The sequence below is a fragment of the Heloderma suspectum genome, chromosome 8 (genome assembly GCF_057233095.1).
Source record: "Heloderma suspectum isolate Gila_16-S chromosome 8, 16-S_ref, whole genome shotgun sequence".
In the NCBI taxonomy this organism is placed as follows: Eukaryota; Metazoa; Chordata; class Lepidosauria; order Squamata; family Helodermatidae; genus Heloderma; species Heloderma suspectum.
In genome coordinates this window covers 16,949,631-16,972,648 of record NC_139465.1, presented here as the reverse complement: position 1 = coordinate 16,972,648, position 23,018 = coordinate 16,949,631, and the positions used below count along the sequence as shown (strand labels likewise).

Sequence of the window (23,018 nt, the reverse complement as noted above, 5' to 3'; positions counted from 1 at the left end):
AGTGATAGTGGTGATAGGGAGTGATGATAGAGATTGAGACAGCGATGATAGAGAGAGGGATAGTGATGACAAAGATCTCTATAATAGAGATGGTGATGATAGAGAAAGAGAGAGTGATAGATAGTGATGATAGAGATAGTGATGATAGAGATAAAGGTAGTGATGTTACAGATAGCAATGATAGAGATAGACATAGACACAGAGGTAGAGGTAGTGATGACAGAGGTAGAGATAGAGATGATAGAGATAGTGGTGATAGAGAGATATAGCGATGACAGAGATAGAGATAGCGATGATAGAAATACTGATGATAGAGACAGAAACAGAGACAGAGATGATCGAGATAGAGACAGAGATGACAAAGATCGCTATAATAGAGATGGTGATGATAGAGACAGAGAGAGTGATAGCGATGATAGAGATAGTGATGATAGAGATAAAGGTAGCGATGTTACAGATAGCAATGACAGACATAGACATAGACGTAGACGTAGACGTAGACGTAGATGTAGACGTAGACGTAGACGTAGAGGTATAGGTAGTGATGACAGAGATAGAGATAGCGATGATAGAAATACTGATGATAGAGACAGAAACAGAGACAGAGATGATCGAGATAGAGATAGAGATAGAGATAGAGATGGCAATGATAGAGATAGCGATGATAGAGATAGAAATAATGTGGTTTAATTTAATGAGGGCAGCAGTGATGAAGTTGGTGTGCAATGGGAGGAGGAGAGAGGTGGGAATGTGTTGGCCCAACACTAGTTCCTGGCTTAATAAACCATCCTGGCTTATCCTGGTTTAATAAACTATGGTTTATTAAGGCAGGAATATTGTGCCTGAACCAGCATACAGAGAAGGCCGAATGCAATACTTAAATATTGGAAGCGCTTCAAAAGTTTACAGACTATTGTGAAAAGTATTATGGAAAATATTGATTGAGCTGCTTTAATATTATATCAGAGGAATGACAATATAATATGGTAGGACTTTGGTTGGTCAAGCTTTAGCTGTTTGGGAAGAGATATTTATTATTTAATGTGTTTTTGCAATGTTGTACATTAAAAAAACAAACTATTTTAAACCCCCATTCTTCATAGAATCAAATTGCCAGTATTTGTTTATTTACTGAAGCAAGTATTAGGAATTACATTTCTGTTTAAAAACAAAACACCCCCACATGTCCACACATTACACAGCATCACACCTACAGATTAAATCAATATTATTTGTTTAAATATGATGGGATGATTGACAGGCCGGTTATTGCATCTGACCTTTGGCAAATAACCTTTAGGGTTTCATTAACCATGTAAAAGGCATGGTGACAGTTTAAATACACCCTCTGTAACTGAGCCATGTCTAAGTGCTTTTGAAGAGTCGCATCAATTTCTTATCAGATTGATTTAAGCATGTGCTAAACATGTGCAAGCTGCAGGGACTGTAATTCAGAAAATTGTGCCGAAATACACAGCTGTGCATGCATTTCGCCTACAGCAGGATTTCTCCATATGTGGAGAGCTGAAGTGTGTATGAACCCTGCTGGATTAGACAAAGGGTACAGAACCTGGCATTTCTGCAGCCCCCTAACCATTCTCATAGGTTGAAATGGCTCTCATAAAGCTTAGTCACTGGCAGTGAGAGCTTTAAGATAAAATATCCCGGTGTTTTGGCCCTGCCCCTTTTGGGATTCAGCCTTTGGGGTAAGAGGTTCAACACTAGGGATGTCGGAGAAATCCACAATGGAATCAAATGAGTTCGGATTTCTGTGAATCCGGCCTGTGGATTCTGCAGCGGAACAGCTTTTCCCGAGTTGCATGAATTCCACGGATTTGTGGACTAGTTTTTTTTTTTTTTTTTTTAACTTTCTGGAATTTTACACACATTTAGTCATAGAAAAATACATAAATAATAAAAACAACAACAACAAACCACTGGTTAAAAATGCACATTTCCTCCAGAGGCTAAAACATGAAAATGCATCCCTGCTAACAAAAAGACCACAGGAGGGGTTCTGTTAGCCTGTTTATTTGTCTGCCATCCTTGCAGTGCAGGCCACAGCCCACGTCATCCCAAATCTGCAAACTTGCTTGTATTATCACCCCTCAATAGTAATGCATGGGAGGAGCAGTCCTGTGGCCCTTCAACAGTGTCTGTTGCTTTGGATGCTTTGGATTCCCAGCTCCGAGGTCAGAGATCGCACTCCGAGCTCAGAGTTGGGAATAGAGCTCCACCCCCCTCCCCTACCCCCTCACAGCCAGCACAGGAAGAACCACTCCAGCTGCTCTCCGAAGTCAGGAACTTGACTTCGGAGGATGAGGAAAGGGGCATTTTGGTGGGCAAGGAGGGGAGGAGACTGGAGAGGCCAAGATACAAGCTATCCTGGGCTCTCTCCAGCCTCCTTCCCTGCCCCTCTGAAGCACCTCAGCTAGATGGGCAAAAAAGCCCATCTAGTGAAAATGCAGAGCGGGAGAAGCAGAGGGAGGTGAAGACCATTTCCTCCGCTCTTCCCACTCTTTGTTGGATGACCATAAGCCTCCGATCATTGCAATTGGATTGTGCCCTAGGTTGCTTAATATGAATGGGTAAGATTGCTTCTTTAAAACAAAAAGAAAAGAAAGTGGTGTGGGGATGAGTTTAGACAAGGGAAAAGGAAGGTGACAGGTGTGGGTTTTCTGGTAACTTTCTTCATAATGACTTTTTCCAGTGATCAATGACTGAACTTTGCTGAAGTCCTTTATGGCTTCAATTTATCCTCTTGCTGTGTGGCTCCAATGAAGTTGCCAATACTCATTCTTCTCTGCGAGACATTTTACTTATCTTGCAATCTATGGAAATCATGAAAACAGTTTTCTGTCATTATTTGTAAGTCATAGTCTTTTTGTTTTACAAATTGGTCTGGAAATTTACTGAGGAGATTAAAACACACACACCACCCAGAGCGTTGTTGCCAGCCTTGCAATGCATCTGCCTGTCACGCAATGACCCTTAGGGACGCTGGTGGTCATAACTCATAATTCCCTTCCCTGTGCTGGTATAAAGCCGGTTACAAAACATATGATGGATGATTGCTGGATAAACTCTATCTAAGGCACTGTGGATGGACACTGAATTGAGAAAGAGAAGAGCCAGAGAATGATCGAACAACTGCCAGAATCAGTTATAAGTAGAGCTGTGCGCAAAGGGCCTCTCAAAATTCTCCAGCCTATTTGTGGGCAGAGAAACTGGAGGGACAATTTCACCAAATTTCTCCTAGGGGAGGAGAAATTCTCCTACAGTTTCTCACAGATAGGGCTCACTATCGACAGGGGCTGTAGCACAGCTTCATTCCCCCCCCCCCAAGGGTTCCTGGTTCATTGCACTGCTTCTCTAGGTGGCAGCAACATCAACCATGTTGAGGTGTCCACTTTTCTGAGGCAGAATTTTTAATTCCTTTTGTTGGTATTTTTGAGCTTAACTAATCACTGAGAGGTGGCCAAGGGTGCTGTGTCTGTTTTCTCTCTCTGTCACACATCATTCCATTGCTGTGCAGTCTCCCAGGCCACCTATACTTCCTGAACTGAAAAAGCTTCATGAGAGGAATTGCCTCATCATGATGTCTTCCTCACTATGGCTTTAACTGAAGTGTGGGAAGCTGAGGAGGCTACAGGCTGCTGCAGAGATTATTGTACAATGACAGACAGGACACTCATGCACACACCTCGGCCACCTCATATGTAAGGTAAGAACAAGAACCCCAAACCCAACCCATTAGATTTTCTCTGAAATTTCTCCTCCTTTGAATTTATTTTCGAAAGCAATTTCTTTTTTTAACAAACTAAATGAGAATGGTTGAAAAAAACGTGGGAGAAATTTTTGGCAGAGCACTAACTTTTATACCACCCAATAGCTAAAGCTCTCTTGGTAGTTCACAAGAATTAAAACCATAAAATGCCAGACAATAAAATACAGATGATAAAATACGCTATAAAAGTTTCAAAGTTTAAAACTACAATAGAAAAATAAAAATAACCAAAGAGAAGGGGTTGGACTTGATGGTCTTGTAGGCCCCTTCCAACCCTACTACTATTCTATGTAGCAGCAGCTAGGGGTGGGTGAACTCCCCCATGCTTGCCTTGTGCGTGACACACCAGACTCCCACCGCTTGATCGACGTTGGCGTACACACAGGACAAGCTGCTGGATGCTCCGTGGGCACCGAGCAAGAGCTCTCAGCATCCTGCTGGTACATGAGCTGCCATTTTGTGTAAAATTGTGGGTAAGCCTTTTACGGAAATTGCCATTTTGCACTAAACAGTGGCCATAAATAGTGTGATTTACACAAAATTGCAGGCGTAAATGGTCTAAATTGGTCGAAATGGTCTGATTTTATGCAAAATGGTGGCTTGCAGATAAGCAGGACACAGTGAGCTTGCCTGACTCCATATGTGCTGAGTCAGACAAGCTCACGGGTCCCTGAGTTGGGGCCAAGCTGGCAAAAACTCACTGGGCTCAAACCCCAAACCAGATTTCTCTGACATCTCCATGAGCAGCAGTGCAAAAATTTAAAGTGCAATACCAGGTAAAAACAAACTGAAAAACTAAAATGCCTGGGAAAATACAAAAGGGCTTCACCTGGTGCTGAAACAAGCACAATGTAGACACCAGGCGAACCTCTCTGGGAAGCTCATCCCACAACTGGGGTGCCACAGCAGAAAAGGCCTTCTTCTCAGTGGCCATGCACCTCACTTCCTTTGGCAGGGGCCTTCCTTCCATACTTCCTTCCATAGTATGTCTCTCTGTTATAAAGGCTCCTGGGCTAATGTTGATCACTCATTTGAGTAGGAGTCCATAAATATTGGCTAACCTTGATAGCCAAGCCAAAATCTCTATTCCTCCTGCAAATCTTGTCCCTGACCTCATAGAATGCCTAAGAAACTGTATGATGTCAGAGACAATCCTCCCCACTCCACTCCCATCTGCTTCCAAGGCACTTGAACATCCCGAGGGTGCCGTATGATGAAGACCACCCCAGTCCTCCCCTTGAGGTGGCAGCTGGGGAAGGAGTTGGGGAGGGTTCAGCCTTGAAGTTGCATTTCCGTGGCCTTCCAGGCACCTCTGAACTGCTGGGACAATCCCCATCCACTCTCCAGTTCCAAGTCTGAGAGGATGGCCAGGATCTTATGGGTGTCTGGAGCAGCTAAGAAGCCCAGTAAACTGGCGGGGATGATACCCTACTTCCCCTTCCCTATTGACAAGGTCAGTCAAAAAGGCGGGACCTCCTCATACTTGCCAAAGTGGAGTGAGACATTTGCCATGGCAAGTATGGCAAGTGGCATTGTGGGCTCTGGGTTTAATTCAGCTAACTGATTGTTAGCTGCAGGGATGCAGCAGGCTAGAAGCTGAAGGAGGCAATTCAATGAACATTTTAGCAAGCCATTCGAAGGGGGCCTGTGTCTGTTCAGCAGATTGTGTCTTAGATAGTGCTCCGTTTCCTTCGTTCCATGGAACTTAATGGGAGCATTGGTGGAACACATAGGGCAGGATTCAACAGGTCCACTCCACCTCTGCTGGTTCTGTTGCACTTGCAGGAGCAACCGCTTATGCGGTAAAGTTTTCGTGGTTCTAAAAATAATCCTGGAAACAAGCGGAAACGGGATAGATCAGTGGAGCATGGGTGCAATAGGATACAACCCGATAGCTTCTATTTGTATTGCTCCATACCCCTTCATCTCAGGACCAGCCCAAGACATTTGCTGCCTGAGGCAAAGGACAAGATGGTGCCCTGTCCCATTCCATGTAGAAAAGCTGACTGGACTGGCAGATGAATCTGCCTTCAACACAAATGATGGGACAACATTCCCCACTGAATGTGAAGGCAGCAGGCTAACTTAGCAGGTGCAAAGTTGGCTGCAAGGCACACCATTCTCTCCTTGAATACCTTGCTGCTGCCTCCCAGCATCTGCTGGCTGAGGTGACTGCCTCACCCTGCCTAGAGGTAGGACCGGCCATGCGTCATCTGCATGAATTCATCTTGAGTTCTACTTCCTTGTCATGTTTCTTGGTGTGATGGAGTGTGGATTAAAACACACACACACACACACACACACACACAGACACACCAACTGTGACAGCCCAAACTATGTTGTTAGTAAAGAAAGCTTCTTTTTTTCTTAACAGCCTGTACAATACACATGACCAATCCTTTAAAGCTCCATTTATTGAGAATTAACTAAGTTAAATGCTGTCTCATTCAGAGAGTATTATTTGAGGTGCCTGTATTGTGGGTTAAGAGTAAAACATGCATTACTCCCTGTGCACTAGAAGACATAGGCAACCCTCAATTAAACAGGCTGTGAGGGTAGGGTTTGAGAAAAAAAGTTTCCTTGTCTCTTGGGCTATAATTAAACAATGCAGATGACATAATATTCAGCTCTAGTTCATGAAAAAGCTCTAATTTCCCTCTTATCTGAAAGCACGTTATTGGGTTCCCTGCTTTGCTGCTAGTTTGGTTCACTGTAGATTTCTGGGAATCAAGGGAAGGCTTTATTTAGAATTTGCAATAAAGAAAGATTCTGAACCAACACAAAGCTTGTAAATTCACTGTACCTTGAAGATCATCATCAACAGACAATGAAGGTGAAATAATGTGTGTCTCTCATCTTGCTCTTTGCAGTCTAGAAAGGCACCTGTTATTTAAAAGGGTGACCCTTAAATTCACTGACATTTCAATCCCATACAGCCTTACCTAGGGGTATGTCCCATTGAACTCAATGGGACTTACTTCCGAGTAGATGTGCAACTGTTACTCTGCAATCATAGACATACTTACCTGGAAGTAAGTCCTATTTGCCTCAGTGGGACTTACTTCTGAGTAGCTTCTCTAGCTTAGTGTCTGCAAGTTCTCTGAGGTGAGTTCCTGTTGATCCAAATTTTGTAAGGGACCCTCTGCCTTTGTAGATGTATTTGAGACATCTAGAGTCCTGGGTTATAACAAGGAATGGCCTCTGGATGTCTAAATGGCCACACTTTTTTCTACTATATGTGGAAAAGGTGATTTGGAAATGAGTTCAGAAAGTAAAGTATGATTAGCCCTCAACTAGGATAATTTAGAATGCCAGTAGATTGCTCTATGCTGCATTGTACCCACTGGGTCTATGCTGCCCAGAAAAGCATTGTAGCTTAGTGGTTGAGCTTTGAATAAAGAAGGGCATTGATGCAGTCCCTGGCATCTCCAGATAAAAAGATAAGTAGCAGGGATTAATAGAGTCACAGAGTTTGAGGCAGTGGAGGCTGGTGGCTCCAATGTCGATGGGATGGAAAATCTGCTCCGAATTTCAGGCAAAACCAGTCAGAACTCTAAAGGAGCTCCTTTAGAATTCTGACTGGTTCTGACTGAAACCTGGAGTGGATTCACCACCCCACTGATAACAAAGTCACCAGCCTCCACTGGTTGGAGGGATCATCCACTGGTTGGAGGGATCCTCCAAAGGGAATCCACTGCTACAGCATCACTGATGGATGGCCATACAACCTCTGCTTCATAGGCTTTGCCTGAGATCCTGGAGAGCCACTGCCAGTCAGACAATTGTAGTATAAGGCAGTTTCATATGTTCAGGTTAAAAAAACAAAACAAAAACTAGCATCTGACACTTTAACTCAAATGCAGCGATCCTGATTGCTAAATATACCAAAATAGCCCTGAAGAACACACAATGGCTTCCTGCCTGCAGCTATATATAAAAGGACAACTTGCTTTAAATCCTAGATGGGATATATTTTGTTTTCATCTATAATGACTCAAGCTGACTCTCTTAATATAATTTGGCAAAATAGCGGGGCAATTTCCCCCCGCTAAACCACTGACCTGGCTTCGTCAGTCTTTTCCTAGGACTCCTCATTGTTTGCAGGAGGCATGCTGTCCAACAAGAAGCCAACCAATGGTGTGATTTCCTTCTCTTAGGTAATGACAAAGCAGCTCCCTGGTCTACTAAATATCTTTTCCCCTCCTTTGTTTGAAATATTATGGTTGAACTTCGGTATCCTATTCTGGAAGACTGATAGCAGCTGGGTGGAAACTCAAAGCTTCCATTTCACATCAGAAACAAAGTACCCACAAATGTATTTTCTTATCAGAATCTTCAGATTCAAGTTTTTGAAGAAAGACTCCCTCCGCAAAATTTCTTAAGCTACTGACAAAGGAGGCTTTGTGTTGTGTGCATTGACATTTCGTTTTTTATTATCTTCTTTCTTGAGCCCTGGCCAAGGCTTCATCAGTGTGGCTCTGTGAATTTCACTTTTAACTTGGTGTGTGGGTGTGTTATGTTTGCTTATTGCCAAATCTGAAACTGTATTATCTGAGTTGCTCCTAAATTCTATCCACTTTAACTGATTTCTTCTCCTTAGAAGGAAAGATGTTTATATCTTGAAAATCTCTAGATAGTTGCTGGCATCTTCATTTAAACTATGGAACTTTCTGCCACAAGATGGGGTGATGGCCACCAACTTAGATGGCTTTAAAAGAGGATTAGACAGATTCATGGAGGATAATACTATCAATGTTACTAGTCATCATGGCTATATGCTACCTCCAGGATCAGAGACAACATGCTTCTTAATGCCGGTTGCTAGGGGAACACAAGCATGAGGATGCTATTTCCTTCATGTCCTGCTTTGTAAGCTTCCTGTAGGCATCTGGCTGGCCACTGTGGGAAGGAGGATAATGTACTGGATAGGTGTTTGGTCTGATCCAGAAGGGCTATTCTTATGTTTTTCTGTTGCTTGGAAAGAAAGCCCTTGCTCACATCATTCTTATTTCCTGTGCCATGCAAAGACATGAAATGGCATGAAGAAAGAGTAAACCTAAGTTCCTAACTAGGGATAGATGAATTGGCATATTTCCAACCCATGCCACTTTTGCATGCATTCAGTTCTAAGTCTATTCCAGTCCAATTTCCACATCAATCTATTAAAAAAAAATCTGAACATTCACATTTATTTTTGTATGCACTTTTTCTTGTTAATGCTACCACCTGTTATTTTGGAATTCATAAACTTTCTGCATGGAGAACCGGTCAGCGATGCTTGTGTGTATATGAGCCTAAAAACAAATGCCCCAGATGGGAGTTGAGTGGAAGTCTCTGAGAACCAAGTTCAACTCTATCAGTCAAACTGCCTTCTTTATTAAACTGTCAAGATTGCCATACTAAGAAGACAGACACTTTTACATCTGGAAAACAAACAAACAAACAAACAGCAACACAGGTGAGACCAAGAGCATGGTGATTCTGCACACAAACTTGTGATTTGAAATCACCCCATAAAGTGATTCAGAAAGAAACCATATTGCCTTCCTGAGCATGTAAAACACATCTGTACGCCTTGCAACATGCTGTACCTGAAGCATGGGATATGCCTTTCTCTCTCTTTTGTTCTGCAAGCCGGCAGATGTTAAGCCCAAAATGGCTAGGCAGAGAGCAGATCTCTTGGAGATTAAAAAAATAAATAAATAGAAGCACAACATTTACCTAGTTAAATACACCACATGAATCAAGACAAGGGGTTTGAAGTTACAAATTTTATTGTTGGTGCTTTAGCACCTGGGGAACGTAAGAGATGAGGACTTTCAACCCAGGTTGGAGATTAAGGAATATTGAATGTCTTGTTTTTCGTCCCTTAGTTACCATAGTATCTCGTTTCCTTGGTTACCAGTGGCCAAGGAAGGGACACTGGGGAAGCTGGGGGGTTTGATATATCTTCTTTAAAGAGAAAGGCACACCACACATAACACATGCACATATCCAGAGAGGGAACAGGGTCAGAGAAGACCTTGTTTTTGTAAGAATACAAAATATGAGAATAGCACTGGAGGAGAGCAGTTGGGAATGGATTTTTTCCCCCCTCTCTGAAGATGGAATTTATAGATTTTATTTCACTGCAGAGAACTAAAGTAGTTAAAAGAGAAAGGATTGGGGGGAGCGGTGCAACAAATCTAATCAGCAAGGAAGAAATGTAGAGTTGCCTTTGATAAACCAGTGGAGATAAACCACTGGAGTGGGCACAAAAGGTACAGTAATGATAAAGACAGAAGGCGAGGAAATAAAGTGTTATTTCTGCAGGCATCAGGAGACTGATTTAGACTTGTGGCAGGCTCCAGGAGGTGCCAAGGTCAGGAGATAGAGTGGCCATGTATCCTCTTTTACAGTCCTCTATTTGAAGGGCAGCCAGAGAACTGTCCTTTGGTTTGAAGGCATCCTCTATTTGAAGTGCTGTCCACTCTGAGTCTGGTATAAAGATAAAAAGCCATCAGAAGGAAGAGCTGGGCCTTGAATTTGCCCATCAAGAGCACCTGGGTAGCGGACTGAGCAAGACAATCAGGTGGTCACCTGGCCACAGTTTATCACATTCTGGTGAGATGTCTGAATTTCTGTTTAAATTATAATAATGTCTAAATTTGCATCTATATGCATAAATTAGCATATGCAAATTTTATGCAAATCAGTGGCCTCTTTTGTCCTCTTTTTTGGTGATTCATAAGCATCCACTGTACCTGGGGCCCAGAGGCTAGCAAATGGCTCACTATAGCATTTGTTTGTTCCATTTGTATCCTGCATTTTCCTCCAAGAAGCCCAAGGTGACATATATACTTCTCCTGTTCTCCTTTTCTCACAGCAACCATATGAGGTAGGTTAGGATGAGAGACAGTGACTGTCCCAAAGTCACCCGCTGAGCTTCCTGGTCAAGTGGGGACTTGAACCCAGTTCTCCCCAGTCCCAGTCCAACACTCAGACCACCACACCACACTGGCTCTACGAACGCTGCCATTTGTGGGGAGCATCCGTCAAAGGTAGAGAGAAGTCGTGGTTTGCAAGGCCCACTTCTCCCAGGTTAAGGGAGCCCCGCTGAAAGTGTCTTGCCTGAGGGCACCCAGGGTGCTGGAGCTGATGCTGACCACAAGGCAAGGGTTGAGCCCAACATGCTCACTGTTATTTGGAAAGATTTTCAGCAGTGTCAAAAACTGCTTCCCTCTGTTGACAATTTTTCAGCAAAAGAAGAGGGGAAAAAAAGTGTGCTTACTCATTGCAATTGCCCTCTCTTGCTCTCTGCGGGTTGATTTCGTCGGCCCTCTGTAGCCCCCTTCAAGTGGGAATTGTGTAATAGAGGAATCACACTGCTGGTCTTTCCCCTAACGTCAGGCATTCTCCAGGCCCCACTCCCAGGCATCCATGCATTTAATGTGGACATTGGCAGTGAAGAAGCCTGCACATAAACAGCAGTAGGCTTCCACATTGTCAAGACCCCTACATGATCTAGAGTCCATAGGAACATACAAAGCTGAATAAACTGAGCCAGAACCTTGACACATCTAGCCCAGTATTGTTGACACTGACTGGCAGCAGCTCTCCTAGGTTTCAGGAAAGGTTTTTTTTTTTTTCTTGCCCTACCTGGAGATGCTGTGGATCAAACCTGGCACCTTCTGCATGCAAATCAGGGGCTCTACCACTGAGGTACAGCCCCTCCTCTGAGCTATGGCTCCCCCAGCACCCTCCCATTGCATCCTGATGAGGTGCATGCCTATGCACAAGCACATATTCATGCATAGGCTTCTCCACTGCAGATGTCCACCCTAATTCAAGGACAACTGGGGCAGGGCTAGCAGTGCAGCCCTGTTCCCTGGTAATAGTGTGATGCCCCATCATGAGAACATAAGAAGAGCCATGCTGGATCAGACCAAGGGCCCATCTAGTCTAGCATTCTGTTCACACAGTGGCCAACCAGCTGTCAACTGGGAACCCACAAGCAGGGAATGAGTGAAGGGGACTGGTGACATCATCAGATTGTTAAACCTGATTGACTACACAGTGCAGTCATATCATCCATTAACTACATGGTCCCTGATTGGCTAGAATCATTCTAGTGATTCTCCGTCATGGATCTCGGAACCATTGCCCTTGCTTCCCTTTGGCTTAGTTCGCCCTCACTGACAGTATGATGTAAACTTGATAACATAGCTTTTTGATGTCATCTTGTCGGGGATTACCCATATGACCAGCTAGGAAAGAGAAAGAAGCAGTAAAAAGGAGAAAAAATATTCCTAAAACAGAAGCAGACAGAGGAAACAGTGGCATCCTAGAGGACCCCCAAAGGTGAATATTCTTACAAACAAAGCTCTTTTTTAGGCCAAGCTTCTGAAATTGCTAATTTTAGCTGGAAAAATGAAATGGGAGAATATTCAGCACAGCCCTAGTTGGCACAAAATTGTGCACAACAACAACAACATGAAATTTGGATTGAATTTTGCCACTCTGGCAAATATCTATGTGGAGCATGGAAGCCCACTTCTGACACAGGACGTCTTACCCAGCTCTCCTCTCACTTCAAGCTTTTACCAGGAATTATTCACATGTTTTCACATTTACTGTTCATAGCCGCAAAATGTGTGTGCGTGCGTGCATGTGTGTGTGTTTTAAATGAAAGTGGAGATTCTTGAGATGCAAAATTCTGCAACCCATGCTAAATTCTGCAGTTGAAAAACACCCTTGCAGAACTGAAAAACAAACAGCCCCCATCTCCACTAATAAAAATTAAACTATGACAGTATCGGACATTTTGCAGTATAGCAGGAAAAGAAACACTGACATTGTCTAGCAACTGTATATCACTTCCCATTACTTGGCTCTTTTAGATCCTAGAGCAACTACCAGATGGTGGAGAGCAAGTGATTTTGCAGGTGACAAAGAAGACATCAGTGAATGCATTGTTTTGCCACATTTCATTGTTAGATTTATAGTTGGCTCATTCAGCCATCCACACCTCATTCTCCCTTCATTTATTCTGGTTGCTGTTCAAAGGAACTGCTTATAAAGAAATAATGTATTTCCTCTAAGTTGCTGTTTCTGGCACTGGAGAAAAACAATAATTACAGAGAATGAATGGCAACACACAGGGGCATCTGGTGCCCCTATATTTCAAACTGAATCTGGTTATTCCTCAGGACCACCTATATCTTTGGTCAGCACTATGGGTAGATGGGTATTATGAGTGACTATTGCTATAAACAGTTAAAAGATCAATCCTAGACAGTGTCTGAGGGGGCATAGAATAATAGGGATTTTCCCTTCCAAGGCCATAGGCAGAGCCACATCAGAGGTGAAAATCCCTGGTCAGATTCTCACTTTCCACTCCTTCAGTTGCTGTGGAAGGCTCTGTGGCAGCCCCTTTCCTGAGGTCTCAGCTCCGACTTCAGGATGAGGATGGATAGGGAGGGAAGGGTGCCAGTGGGTGGGGAGGGGAGAGAGGCTGTGGGTCTGTAGGAGCCAAAGGCCTCTGGGCTCCAATTACCACCTTTGGTGCATGACTCAGCTAGACAGGCTTAAAGGCCCATCTAGCGAACACAACGTTAGAAGAGGGCTGAGAGGCCTCCAAGATAGGAGGCTTCTGTTGTACAGGCGGAAATCCTATACATACTTACCTGGGAGTAGGGATGTTCAGATTGTGTAAAATCCCCTCCGTCTATGTTTCACAGATTCTCACGTGCCTTTTGTCCCATTGCCCATTCACAGACGGATTTGATGTTTTTCCATTGTGCAGAAAAATATGCAAATAATTTCATAAGAGGATTCATCACTAATTTACCTTAGTATGTAAGATTTAGCATATTGTCCCCCATTCCATTCAACTTTTCCCTGGGTATATTTATCAGTCTCAGCAGAAATGTGCATATTTTCCTACAAATAAATATGTGTACATTTTGGGATTTTTTAAAAAAAATTCTGGACTCCACGTGGCCTGGGGAGATTGGTCTGCAGTGGATTCCGCAGGTCAGATTCTTAGAAATCTGTAGGGGTATACAGAACCCCACTTACCTTGCTCTGCTGGGGTCCGCGGGGGGGAGGCGATCCAGTCCTTCCCCCGGAATCCTCGATGGGGGGGAGGCAATCCATTCCTCTCCCCTGGAATCCTCCCTGGCTGGCTCTGCTCCACAGCATGTCCCCAGAGCCACCGGCCGGGCTGATCCGCAGCTGGACTACTGCGGATGCAAATGGTGTCCTGCATAGGGGACGCCATTTGCATCGCTGCTGTAGCCATGATAGGCTACGTAAATATTTATGTAGCCTATCACGGCTACAGCAGCGATGCAAATGGCGTCCCCTACGCAGGACGCCATTCGCGGCTCCACATCGGAGCAGCGGCCAGCAGCGGCCAGATCCAGACCGCTGGAGGCAGGTAGGATCTGGTCTGTGGGGACTTCGCGTGGTGGCGGGGGGGGGGGATAGCTCCGTTCCGCCACGGACTCCAGGGGGGTGGATTCTAAGGAATCCGGCCTCACTGGAGTCTGTGGCGGAATTCTCCGCTGTCCCTAGAAATCTGAGCTCATTTTAGTCTGTCTCGAATTTCTCCAGGATCCCTACCTGGGAGTAATTCTCATTCAACTCAGTAAGGCTTATTTCTGATTAGACATGTATAGGGTTGTGCTGTAAAGGGGTCCACATGCCAGATATGCATGGCAAATAAATGCCTGTACTTAAAAAAAAAAAATGAAATGAGTGTCCCTTGTTGATGACACTGCCAAAGTTATTGTGCCATTTAAAAAAAGACAACCAGATATCAGATGCTTTTAAAATTAAGGCCATTTATTTATTTATGTATTTATATTTGGATAATTTATAAGCCGTCCATCTCTTTCAAAAGCAACATACAGAGCATTTTACAACATTAAAATTACAGATAACATTAGGGATATCAATAAAACAAGGTAACATTAAAACAGAGACATGTGCAGCAGAGATAAATACACCTAACATGGTACAATTGCATTAGGGTAACTCTACCTAGCAGGTCAAAATTGTGTCAGAACAAAATGTCTTCCATAAATGACAGAAGGTCAAGAGAAAAAGAACTAAATGTACCTCTTAAGGCAGAGAAGTCTGCAGTCTGGGCCTATCCAGAAAAGGCCTTCTCTCATGTAGTGTCAGCTTCAGGGTTTTGAGGGCTCTTGGGCACCCCTGCCCCATGGACCACCTTCCTCAGTGAGTCCACCATCTCACTGCCATTGTCACCAGCTGCGATTGCTCCTCATCCTCTTCTTCATCATTGCTACAGCTTGCTTTCTTAGTAGGCAGTGAGCAAGTAGGCAGTGGCATCTACTGCTTCTGTCTCTCCCCACCACCATTGTCTGGGCCAGAGAGAGAACCAGGTGAACAAGCAGGTTGCAATCATGAAGAGGAGGAGCAACTCCAGGGGGCTTTGGTTACTGGGCCCCTGCTGGGTTATGGGCCCTCAACAGGTGCCCAACCATGCCTATCCTTGATGCTGGCCCTGCTCCCATATCCCACCCAACTGTGCTACCACCATCAGGATTTATAGAAAAGCCTCCTCTACAGGTCTTGAGGAATGGGCAGACCCATACAGGAGGCAATGGTTCTTCATGTATTCTGGACCCAAACATTTAGGGCAGGGATAGGCAACCCCATGCCCTCCAGATATTTTGACTTCATCTCCCATTAGCCCCAGTCAGCATGGCCAATGATTGGGGATTATGGGAGTTGTAGTTCCAAACATCTGGAGGGCACCAGGTTGCCGAGTCCTGATTTAGGGCTTGTAAGGTCACCACCAGCACTTTGAATTGTGCCCAGAAACAAAATGAAAGCCAGCGAGTTGTTATAAAATTAAGTCACATGCTCCCCATTCCACTTGCATGTGTCAAGTAGGGATGGGGGCAAAATTAAGGCCAACCGAACAACAGTCGTGGCGCTCCTTTTGGCAGCTCTCATTTTGTCCCCAGAAGTCAACTCACAACACAGCTGCATCATGGCATAAAAGGTTGAGACTGGGGTGGTGGTTTCAGACCATCTCCCCCATCCCACCGCCGCCACCACTGAAATTTCAGGCCAAAAGTTTGTTACAGTGAACATTTGACTCAGATGTACTTAAAATGCATTTGATTTTTGTGCAATTTAATTCTTCTATGCATTTTGGGCTTCTAATCAGTGATGGCTGAGAATGTTGTTTCAGTTTGGTTTTGATGTGAATAAATTTACCAAAATTTCCAAAGTTCTCTACATTCAGGACAAAAAGAACTGGAGGGTTTATTTTATAGGAAAAGAAACTGGCTGTAGGAGAAAGGAAAACTGACAGGTTTGTCCATCCAGGCCCAGGGCTTTGAGTGCTTTGCTCTTAACAGTCTGAGTATGAATGAAGCTGGACAGATGAAGCTGGACAGCCATCTGTCAGGGATGCTCTGACTGACTTGGATTTCTGTATTGAGCAGGGGGGTGGACTCGGTGGTCTCGTAGGCCCCTTCCAACCCTACTATTACATGATTCTATGAGTCTATGACTCCCTACATATCCAACATATTCAGTTAGTGCTGACCTAGTGCTGCCACTTCTTTTTTTCTGACAGGCTCCTTCGCCTCCTCCTCTTTAGCGTCTACATGGCAAGCAGGTACATCATGGACGTCTCCATGCTGTTGCACCTCTTGAATTTGGCTGGTGCCGATGGGAGGGGGGAATTCATTTCAGTACATTTTTTAATATGTATTTGCCAAAATTTGCAAAGTTCTTCACATTAATGAGAGAAAGAACCCGAGGTTTCAAAAATTCAAATGTGGGAGAAAGCAAAACTAATAGTTTTGCTCGTCTGTGTTCCAAATGTACCACCAAAGGGTATAAAAAACCTTTGATGGTAAAACATTTTTCTCATACGCGCCAGCAGGCAGTAGCCCTCAAAGGTATCAAGCAGGGATCTTTTCTAGCTCTGCAACCTTAAGATGCCTTTAACCAAAGATGTTTGAGACTGAGCATGAGATTTGCTGCTTGCAAAATGTGTCTGCTTCCACTAAATTATCTATGTTCCCTTCCAACTGCTGTTCATTGTGTTGTGTTCAAATTGCTGTTTCCTTTATGGTTTGTTTTTTAATGCTTTTCCACTAAAAAGGAATGGGACAGGGGAGTGACTTAGTCTCCATGAAAAATGAGTGCCGAAAAATGGAATCCGGGGCACTGGGGGAGCCTTTAAGACTCAAACATGGTGAAAGCACTACACATGTTGATACAACAGTTATGATAACTTTTCATTATTATTTTTTTCAGTCCTGCCACCAGGAAGTGTTGAGTAGAAGGAAAAAGTCCAGAAGAAAGGTGCAACAGGTCTATGACAGTTATTAGGAATTAATATTAGAAGTTGTTACAGATACCAGATAAAATTCCTGCATAGTTGCCCCCCTGCACATAATCCTTAAAAAAAATCTTTTCTTTTTTCATAATGTCAACATAATTGTCAAATGTTTCTTTTTTCAAAATGACTTAATTGGGTTCTGTTTGATTCCAAAATTAGATTAGTAAGGTGCTTATTTTATGAGCATAAGGTGTGTGTGTGTATATATATATATATATATATGTATGTATGTATGTATGTATGTGTATATATATATATATATATGAAAGACAGAAAGACTAACAACATAGTTCTTTAAAAATATATATATTCTGACCTAAATCTTGGCTTCTGCCCTCATCAATAGCTGTTAAATGGATACCAGGAGTAGCAGTTTGGAATGCCTGGGCCCTGGAGATGAAAATTCCTTAGGAGAAAAAAACAGAGGCATGACTGGAATTGTCCTCCAGATTAAGGCTATTTGGGCAAAGACTTCTGAGTCTGTAGATTCAGACGTTTTCCCTTTTGTCAAGCATATCTGCGTCTTTTGTTTGTTCTGATGGAAGCAACTGTAAATCAGAGAGACTACATGCAAGAATATATACACACACACACTACCACCACCACCACCCAGCTGGCAGATGCCCTCAGAGCAGTTAAAAAAAACAAAAATGCCTTGGTTAACCTTGAACAAATCCTAAAATGGGATTTACATACCTTGCTGTATCTCAGCTTCCCTTACTAAAATCTCTCTTCTCCCTGTTCCCCCCACCCCGAAATCTGAAACGGCTGCCCAGAAACTTGCTCAAATTCCATTGCAAGTCTCAAATAACAGAAACAGTGGTCCAATATACACTTACCTGGGAATATGTCCCACTGACCTTAATGGGACTTACGTTTGAGTGGACAGACACTGTTAGATTGGGTTAGGGTGGCCATGTGTCCTACTTTACAGTCTTTTACTTGAAGTAGGGATGTCAGAGAAATCTGCAACAGAAGCAAATGAGTTTGGATTTTCATGAATCCAACCTGCAGATTCTGCAGCAGACCGGCTTTCCCCTTGTCAGGTGGATTCCGCTGACCTGCGGACCAATTTTCTAACTTTCCTGAATTTTGCACAAATTTTGTCATAGAAAAATGCACACACACACCCTGGCTAACATTGTACATTTTCCTAATAGGCTAAAGCATGAAAATGTGCATTTCATGGAATTTGCACATTTTTGCAAGTGCAAAATTGCTCATTTGCACAAAATGCAAATTCGGAAACAAATCTGATTCTGTTGCTGGGTGGGTGATGAAGCAAGAGACACCTGGCAGTCCTTGAAACACAGATGGAATGGGTTTTACACAATCCATACATCCCTAACTTGAAGGGCTTTCAGAGGACAGTCCTCTGTTTGAAGGCGTCCTCTGCTTTAAGGGTTGCCCGATCCATATCTGATTTAAACAGAAGGAAGTGTAAGAACAGAGAGCAAAGGCCATGATGTTTCCCAGCACCTGGATGGCAGACTGAGCAGGCATGCAGGCCACCTGGTCACCATCTTACCCACTTCAATGAGATGTATTGTATTTCTATTTCTAAACAGAAATAGTCATTATTTCTAAATGTGCATCTATACATATACATTTAGCTTGTGCGAACTTCATGCAAATCTGTGTCCTCTTTTGTCTTCTGGCACTGCATAAGTGGTTTTGCATATGGCTCAGAAATGGTGGTAGGGAGAGGAAATGACACTTGCTCTTCTTTTCAGACTTCTAGTGGACTGTCTAACATGGGACTTCTAGAGCTTTTCAAGGGGCTTTTGAGCAGAAAGCCCCTCGAAAGTGAGTCTTTCAAGGGGCTTTGGACCAGAATGCTTCTTTATCAATGTTGAAAGGACAGTCTCCTATAATTCAATCAAAATGCTGGCAACAAAGGTATTTTTCTACACTTGCATAAGGTGTAATTTAATGTACTCTCTGGTTTGCTGATACCTACTGAAAATGTCAATCAGAAAATTTTGCTCTATAGACCTCACCCTTATTCCCCAAGGTGTGGGATGTATCTCATTAGGAAATTCCCTTGAAAGTTAACATCTCCTTTGATGACTATTGTTGTTATTTTTAAACATCTGCAACAAATTCAATGCGGAACAAAGTATTAGTGGTTCCATATATGGGGTGGAATGCAATGTTAGTCCTACTTAAGCCCTGTTGAGGTGTTTCCTGAAGACATGAGTAGGGATGTCAGATAAATCTGCAAAAGAATCCAGTGAGGTCGGATTTCTATGAATTTGATCTGCAGATTCTGCAGAAGACTGGCTTTTCTTAAGTCTCATGGATTCCATGGACTTATGGGCTGGTGTTTGTTTGTTTGTTTGTTTACTTTCTGGAATTTCACACAACTTTTGCATTAGAAAAATATGTAAAATTAAAACAAAACCTGTCTGAAAATTTGCATTTCCTCCATAAGCTAAAGCATGAAAATGCACATTTTGGGGGGATTTGCACCTTTTTGCAAGTGCAAACGTGTTGAAATGCAAATATTTGCAAGTGCAAATTTGTGCAAATTTGTGAAATTGGGAAAAATCCAATTCTGTCAATGAGCGGATGATGGAATGAAGGCACCTGACAATCTGTAAAATGCAGATGGAATAGATTTCACAAAATCTGTACATCTCTACATGTGAGGGCTTAAAGTGGTAGAGGGTTGGGCCATGCATACTGGCCTCACCACCTCCGTCTCCAGGTCCACCAGCCCCACCTACCTCATTTCAGACATTGCTGTGTTGAATCGGCAATGTCAGAAAGGAAGTTCTATTCACATTTGCTTGAATGTCAGTAGAACTCTCCATGCAGTTGTGGATCCTGCCTTATCAGGGTCCATGATTGTGTGGAGAGGTCTACTCATGTTCAAGCCAATGCAAGTAGAGCACAAATAGAGAGGGTGGGGTCAGCTTGCACGGCCCTGTCACTCTAACCACTTTAAGCCCTCACATGTTCAGGGAGACACCTGAATGGGGCTTTAGAGTCAACCCATTGAAATGAATGGGAGTGAAGTTGACTAACAATGGGTGCAGCCCATAGATTCTAATGCCACCTTCTCTAACCTGGTCCCTTCCAGATGTGTTTGTATTACAACTCTCAGCATCTCCTAGCCAACCACATATTTTATTCATTGTTCCATTGTTTGCATGTTAAGTTTTTAATGTATTGTACACCACCCAGAGAACTTGGGTTATCAGGTGGTTTAAATGTGCAATAAATAAATAAAGAAGTGCACCCTGATCTCAGTAATCTTACTATGAATCTGTAAGGTAGGCCAATATCACCACCCATACCTTGCAGAAGCAGGGCAGGGGCTGGGAGATGGTGGTTCCCCTAAGGCAAGCCTGTGAGATCTGAACCATGGTTGTCCCAACTCACCATACGGCCCTGGTTGAGGATGGTTATCAGGTCCATCTTTGAACTTCAGATTAAACACTGGGCAAACCCAATTCCTTTGGTGGTTCCTCCGATACCTTATTTTCCAGCCCTTTTACCATCTTTGTTTCAGATAGGTCCATTGCTAGAGATGTGTGTGTGTGTGTGTGTGGGGGGGGGTGTTAAGGGGGCTGGGAATCATTGCAGAAGAGCCAGAATATAAATACTGGTGACCTAATATATTGTTTAACGTTATTGAGGCTGCAATCCTATACTCACTTATTTGGGAGTAAGCCCCATTGACCTCAGTGGGACCTATTTCTGAGTAGACAGGCATGGGATTGCACTGTTAATTGTATTAGTGAGCACTTAGATAGAATATAGTCAGCACAACTTTTTCTTATAAGTCCACAATTAAAAGAGCTAGAAACTTCTTTTAAAAATAAAAGAAAAATAGAGCTAAAGAGTAGGGAGGGGCTGAAGTATTTCTGCGGGTGGGGGCAGGCTCTCACAGGATTCCCTGTGGCTATAGCACTGATTCCACTCTTCTATGAAGACTCCACACTATGCCTATCAGGTTCTTAAAATGTCGCAATTTAGCTACAGTGTATGACGGTAACTCTTTGCTAGTAGAAGCCATTGATTTTCCATTCTATGTTTCTCTAGTTCAAATCCCCACTGAGGTGATGTTATATAGCATATCGCTGTGTTAGGGTAATATGATATGTTATGAGCCTGTTCTTTTTGCAGAAAAGAAAATGAAGGAAAGGAAAAATATTTTATCCCTGTCTTCTTTGATGTTCGCATAAATGAATTAATAATGGGTAGATAGTTGGCAGGGGCCCATTGGCTGCAGACAGTTAGTCTGGCAATGGAGAGAGAGGGCATGGTGGCCTCCCACAGGGGTAAATTGCCCAGATTAGTACATTGGAGAGTTTTATAACAAGTGGCAGTGGGAAACACCCATTCGAAGAACCCAGGTAGGGGATAGAGATGGACGGATTGGTCAGTTCCACTTCTTGCTGCATTCAGATTTCAACTCCTGCATATTCAAACTCAAGCTCTTTCTCTCTCGAATATGAACTTTGCCAATTTTGGTAATCTCTTCCCAAAAGCAAACTGATATGAAATTCTCACCCATCTGCACCAGCCAAATTCGAGAGGTACGGCTATTTGCAGCATGGAGACAGCCATGTTGCACGTGCCTGCCATATACCCATTAAAGCCTGTCAGAAAAAGAAGAGGTGGCAACCCCAATATAGCACTGACATGGTTGAATATGCAGGGATTCAAACCCAGACTTTTAAGAGCTTAGCCCTCAAAGGCCTGGGCCTTGATGGATGAATCTGTCAGCTGCTGTTTCTCCTACATTCAGTTGTTTTACATCTCAAGTTCTTTTTGTCCCTAATGTAGAGAACTTTGCAAATTCTGGTAAATTCTTATCCAACCCAAACTGAAATGAAATTTTCAGCCATCCCTAATAGGGGATGTTCTGAAAATTCTCCTCCTCATTTCTCCAAGGGGATTGGAGTTCGGCACTCCTTGGGTCTAGCTTTCGAAGTGGAACTTATGCTTTAGGAATCCTCCGTTGTTCTATTTTTCATTTTACTTTTCTGGACTGCTTTGTACATGGCACTGTGCTGTAGGTTTCATTCTTCAGGAAAAACACATACAACAAGATCATAATTAGGGATGTTGGAGAAATCCACAACACAATCAAATGAGTTCAGGGTCCTATGAATCCAACTCACAGATTTTGCAGCTTACTGGCTTTCCCTGAGTTGCACAGATTACGGGGACTTGTGGACCATTTTTTCAACTTTCTGAAATGGTATGCAAATGTAGTAGTAGAAAAAATACTTAAAAGAAAACACTGCCCCCCAAAATGTGTATTTTCCTCAGAGGCTAAAGTGTGAAAATGTGTATGTTGGAGGAATTTGCACATTTGTGCAAGTGCAAATTTGTGCAGATGCAAACATGCACAAATGCAAACATGTGCAAATTTGGGAACTTGAAAAAATCTGATTCCATCAATGAGCAGACAATGGACCAAAAGATGCCTGACAATCCATGAAATGCAGATAGAATGGATTTTACACAATCTGTACATCCCTGATCATAATACAATCATAGGTATGATCATCACATGGTATGGTCATCACACTGAGATTGCGCTCTCTTGTCCCCTCTCTTTTGCTGTTTTCTCTTTAATGAACGTGTGCATGCACATTGTTGGTAACACAGTGGTGGTGAGAGATGCCAAAGAAGTGAAATAATGGAAGCCTGTGACAAGTGGTGCATGATCAGGTTCTGGAATTAATTTTAGAGATTCTCCTACTCAAAATGGAATTTGGGAGGAGTGGAACATGGGGGCAGTGTGAACCCATGAGACAATCCAGGAAAAGAAGGCAGGGAATTCTGGCATACCTAGATCCAGGAAAATTCTAGGTGGTAGTGACAGTATCCTGGCTTGAG

General features: G+C 43.2%; 1 long non-coding RNA gene across 1 annotated transcript; it reads right to left on the bottom strand.

Moving 5' to 3' along the window:
* Window positions 1–1,098: 1,098 nt before the first annotated feature.
* On the bottom strand, window positions 1,099–7,946 carry LOC146338877 (uncharacterized). The gene is made up of 3 exons (XR_014784658.1): window positions 7,849–7,946; window positions 6,591–6,670; window positions 1,099–2,831 (listed from the first exon to the last, which is right to left on the bottom strand). It is a non-coding gene; the product is annotated as an uncharacterized LOC146338877 (long non-coding RNA).
* Between the last annotated feature and the right edge of the window lie 15,072 nt (window positions 7,947–23,018).